Source organism: Arachis hypogaea, chromosome 18 (genome assembly GCF_003086295.3).
Source record: "Arachis hypogaea cultivar Tifrunner chromosome 18, arahy.Tifrunner.gnm2.J5K5, whole genome shotgun sequence".
NCBI classification, from domain to species: Eukaryota; Viridiplantae; Streptophyta; class Magnoliopsida; order Fabales; family Fabaceae; genus Arachis; species Arachis hypogaea.
Window position 1 is genome coordinate 3,910,204 of NC_092053.1, and position 6,000 is coordinate 3,916,203.

A 6,000-nucleotide genomic window follows, 5' to 3' on the forward strand; every position below is an offset into this window, starting at 1 on the left:
GATGCCTTTGGTTGGTAGGTTATCTTTTATTATTTCTATAATATTTAAAAAAGATTATTTTTATAGTTTAAATTAAATTACCAGTATGCAAAATTTATTCCACTTCAACTAATCTTATTTGAATTGGATTCCTCTCTAGTCATACATAACAAAGTTTTTAATAAATTAAAACATTTCCATTTATAATTGCACATGCTTGCCACTTGATTTTTGTTCAATTATTACCTTTTTTTCAATTAAATCAAAAAGCTTTTCTTGCGTGGGGATATTGCTAACAAACTTGTATAAGATCATTGCAAAAAGTTAAACAAGAATGAACTACACTTGCTTGTGAGTGATGATGTATTTGGAGGGTATTGTCTGATTGTGTCCACACACAAAAATACACAAAGGTCCACAAATAAAACGGTATAATGGACTATTAGATATCTTAGACATGTGCCAATTATTTCTCCAAAAACATTGGTGAGCTTTCAGAAATCAAAATAAGTAAACATAAATATACTTTGCATAATACTCTGTTTTTGTGTAAAATAGTTAAACTACGAATAACACATTTTGGAAATTAGACCAATACATACAATACACACATTCAATTGAAGTAAAGAACATTTTAATGCAACTGTATGTGAATTGATCTATCAAAAGTACTAATTAATAACTACCATAACACAAAATGAGAGAGGCTTTATTATATTTTACCACCAATCAAGCAAGAAATGTCATTTTTCTAAAAAAAAAAAATTGAAGACAATAATTTTTACCTGGAGTCCGGAAAGGACACACACAAATGTACAAATTGATACTTCTATATTTAACCAATTAGGAAAATTTTCAAGTGTACTGGTATATCAGTATTTCAAGAATTTTCAACCGTTGATCTTAATTATAAAAAGTATATATAATATATATAATTAAGATCAACGATTAAAAATTACTGAAATACTGGTGTACCGGTATACTTGAAAACTTTTCAAAAGGTGTAACTTGCAAAGCAGTTTCAGTTTAGGTTCATGCAAAACATGTTTTTTTTTACTTGTTATTTTTTACTATCAAATTGGCACAGGCACAAGTTCATGAAGAGGGACACTAAGGTTTAGTTTTCTAGTTTTGAAAAGAAGGTCCACACTATTCCAATGACATGCATCCATAGCTATGTTGTGTGTACTATTGTTGTACTCTCTGCTAGCTCTTTTTTTATTAATTCTTTCGTCAATAGAAATTCCATAAGAAAATTAAATTTTTAATCATAAAACTTTCTATATTATGATATATTGATAGTGCAAAATAATTAAAGTTTAAAATATATATAAAAAAAAGAATCACTTTATTCTATAATGTCATCCATTAATTATATATATATAGTGGTGCTTGGCTGGCTTTGTAATATATATAAATTGAATGATTGAATCTATCACAAAATATAGTCAAGATTTTACTAATTAACCAAGCACTCTCACCAGTTCATGTATGTTCAACTCCACTAACTGACTAACACCATTATAATTAATTAACACACAATAATATTGGTGGCTATATAATAGTATATGGCAAGGTGGAGGGTGCAATAAACTTAGGGTCCTACGCACACCCGAAAATATTCCATCAACCACCTTTCTATATCACCAAATTCTGAAAATTATTTCAACAAAATATATAGAAGCTAAGAAAGAACTCAAGATATAATTATGCTTTTAGCCTTCTACATATGATTTGGTCATTACAGTTCATATACGAATATTAACTCATATAAATGGTTGTAATAAATATCATAATTCTTTAACAGATAAACGATATATTCTCTTTATTATGATCATTCAGGATTTAATCGGTAACCGATAATTATAAATTAACAAGTTAGAGCAACTCCAATAAAATAGTATTTTTAGTGTTTTAAATTTAACATGTACAACAAGTGAATTATTTTCAAATTTCACTTTACATGATTGATGAAATGAGATCAATTTTAGTATAGAGAAATAATTTTATTTTGGTGAAAAAATGAAAAACTAATTAAATTTTACTACCTTATATAAAATTTAAATTGAATTAAAACTAATTATTGAAGTGACAAATCTCACATTTAATTTTAAATTATTATTTATGACATATAATCAATTATATTAAGTGTAAATTAAAATCAATCATCAATTTAAAATATATATAAAAATATAAAATACACACTATAAATAAGTTAAATTATATATATATTTATACATAAATATATAGTGACTGATTTTAGTTATTAATTTTAATTTACAAATAAACTTGATGTTATATTCATTTTCAACTTTAGATATTGATATTTTGTATGTCGAACAATAAAAATATTTGGCAACAAAAAAATTAATTAAAAATAGATAATATATATCTTATTTAATATTTATTAATTTTTTAATAAATATTAAATAAAATAAATTTGAGTTGTATTTTTTGTTTCTTTATCATTATCAGAACAATATAAATATTTGGTAACAATAAAAGAATTAAATATTGGAGATTTTTTCCTTCTATAAATTAAATAACAATATCATAAGAATTATAAAATATTGGAGATTTTTTTCTTCTATGTGTGGTGAGTGAAGCAAGTAGAAATGAAGGATTTATGATGCATTTAATTATTGTATCGCTAGTGGGGAAAGAGAACAACGAACAAATCTTCTATCGTTACTTAACGGCGTTTGTTTAATGTTTTCTACCTTTGGCAACCTTGTTTTATTTAACCAACATATCCAACGAATTGCATAGCCCATAGGGAAAGGCAAATCAAATAAGAACCGTTGGATGGCCCAATTTTGACCAGCAAAGTGGGGGTATGATGTAAGGAATGTGTGTAGGAAAGCAAGACACGTGTCCCCCAATGATTGGTCCGGAGGCAGACACCAAAAGGGCACATTTTTTGTCTCCCACATAAACCGGCTATAACCGGTTGGAATATGTCAAATCAGATAGGTGGGGTTGGGCCTCATGGTCAAGTTACCCAAATTGGAAAACATTGTTTACCAAAAGGTTTTAAGGTTGGAAGATTACCCTAAGAAGAAGTACTACTAATTATGCGACTAACAAAAAGAGAGAGTATTATTATTATTATTTGCAATTATATAATATTCTCTTTCTATATTCTTCTTCCCATATATTTTATTGCCATTACGAAAGGGCAAGTTGCTATTTCGTTAGGGGTCCCTTTTGTGTGTTTGGCCATATTAGAACCTTACTGGTGAGGAAAGTTCATGAAACAATGTGGGGACCTGCATGTAGCTTTCAACCATTATTTTGTTCCATGATTAGACAAGACACCTTATTTATGGATTACTTTATTTGAAAGAATTTTAAGTGTATTAGATATATTGATATTTTAATAATTTTAATCGTTAATTTTAATTATAAAAAATATATATAATATATATTAATTAAAATTAATAATTAAGATTATTGAAATATTAGTGTTTTGAATATATTTAAAAAAATTTCTATTTTTATAATATCACATGATAGGTCATGCTTGACCTAGCACTTAACAACAAAATTTTCAATTTAATGCTAATTAATGTTTGTTTTTGTCAAAACACTGTTCCTAACTGTGCCTGATAACTTCAGGTTAACTACACCCAATTTTGGACTATAATAGCTTAATTTTTCTGGTCATGATAATACGAGGATCTAATTAGAATATGAGTTTGGGTGTGTAACTAATGCTTTTAAGGCATTTACTAAAAACATTAAATAAAAATATTTTTTTGGTAATTTTTTATTTTTTGAAATTTTAGTATGTTTATCACAATTTTTTTTCTATTCCCTTAATTAATATACAATCCTTTCAAAATATATACAGAAATGTGTTAACTACTAAGTCTTAAAAATAAATTAATAAGACAATATTTAAACAAAAATTGAGCTCAATATCTTGTATTATTATTCCGAAGCTTTAATTTCATTGGTTACAAAATTAATACTTTATTATAATGATGAATTCTGAATTCTGATCATGAAAATAGTGTTATGCTTTTAATATGTACCTTTATTCCACATACAATTATATTTGTACAGTTATTTTAAAATTCTGATGATGTAATATTAATGTGAAACAGTTCTAGAATGCTATTACATAGCCTCAAGATAGAATAATCGTCACAAATTAATTGCTCAATATAATATCTCTCCTATAAATAAATAAAAATACAAATATTTTTACAGTATTATTAATACGTGTTTTAAATGTTCGTACTATAAAAAAATTAAATATTATTTAAAATTTATTAATTTATATTTTTAGAATATTCAATTTAGTTTAATTTATTTTAATTTTATTTATTTAGTTATTAAATTGAACTCTATGTTATGAACTTAAGATTTTATTTATTTTAAACTAATAAGAAGTTATAAATATTTCACAAATTATTGTAGTCGTCATTGAGTGATTTAGAGGTTTAAAAACCACTTTTTTAATTTCGTAACGAAACAATGATGTAAATAAGTAGGGTTGAGTGAGTCATTCTCTTGTGGACATTGAGTAAATGGTTAAATGAGTTCCTTTCTTGTTACACCATAAAATTGGGTAAAAGGTTGAGTGAATTCCATTGATTCAATTCCCAAACTATGACGTTGACAAATTAAGTTGATGAGTTATTTTTTTATTGGGTCAAGAAATTAGGTAAAGAATATAACAATTCTCTTTTATTCAATTTCAATCTATTCTTTTTATTTTCTATTTCAATTTCAGTATTTTTTTATTCAATTTTATTTCTTATCTTTTTGTTTACTCTTTATTTTCTTATCAACTATAAATAAGGTATACATAAATCCCACTTTAAATCAACTTTAATATATGCTTTATGCAATAACAGCAGTGACTAATTAAGTGGGACAAGGAGGGTTGGCCCTCAAGAGTCAAGAAAACGAAATGATTTTTGCCAATTTGCATAGAATTGAAGGGATGCCAAGTGTGAATAGAAAGCAAATTCATAAATAAAGATGAAGCAAGCATTCACGCAGATTTTATACTGCACAAAATGCAACAAAGTAAAAAACTACAAATCAATTGATTGATTGCTCTAATTATTTTCGTCCATGAATCTGAACCAACCCCATGATAGCTATAGAATCCTCGAGTAAAAGATTAAGACAGGTTAACATCTTATATTTTCTTTCACAAAAGAGTCCATGCACGTGCTAAAAATGTCTAGGCATATGTTGAGTTTTAATTTGTTTTTTTAAATTAAATCCTTCATTTTTTTTGTTTGTTAGAATTAATAATATTAAACTACTCTTATACCTTAACTCATGACAATAATAAAAAAGTCTCATGACCCACAAATTCAACCCAACAGAATACATAAATTCAATTACAATTTTAATCTTTATTATCTTATCTTATCTTATCTTTATGTTATCTTCTTATCTTATCTTATCTTATCTTTATTTTTATCTTTTGTAGGCAATGCACTATATATATTTAATTTGGGTAATGCTAGGTAGACAAAAAAAAAAAACAGCCATAGCTTGCCTTATTTAGCATTCATTAATTGTTGCGACAATTAATGAATGCTAAATAAGGCAAGTTATAGCTGTTTTTGGCTGATTTTCTTTGGTTACCAAATATTTTCGATTTAATTTTACCTTCGTAATTCTATGTTCAGTTCAATCAGTCAACAATCAATACAAGTTTTTTTCTCGTCTTTTCATATTCTTTCACAATTTTATCATGGTATCAGAGCATTGGTATCCTCCTTGAAAAATCTTAGAATCCATAGAGAACATGTGCATGTCCCAAACTGGAAGATCTATTGTGAAATTGAAGGAAGAAGGTGGTGGTAGTGGCGGAGGCGACAGTCTACTCACTTCCCAATACTCCTCCAAGGAGTAGAGATCTTCCACGACCTCGACCTCGTCCTCATTATTGGATACCAATTTGCTCAAGTCAATGCCATGTAGCTGCCGGCGACGACGACGACGGGAATAGAAAGACAGAGTTAAATCCGTGCGAGTCAATTTCGAAGGTGC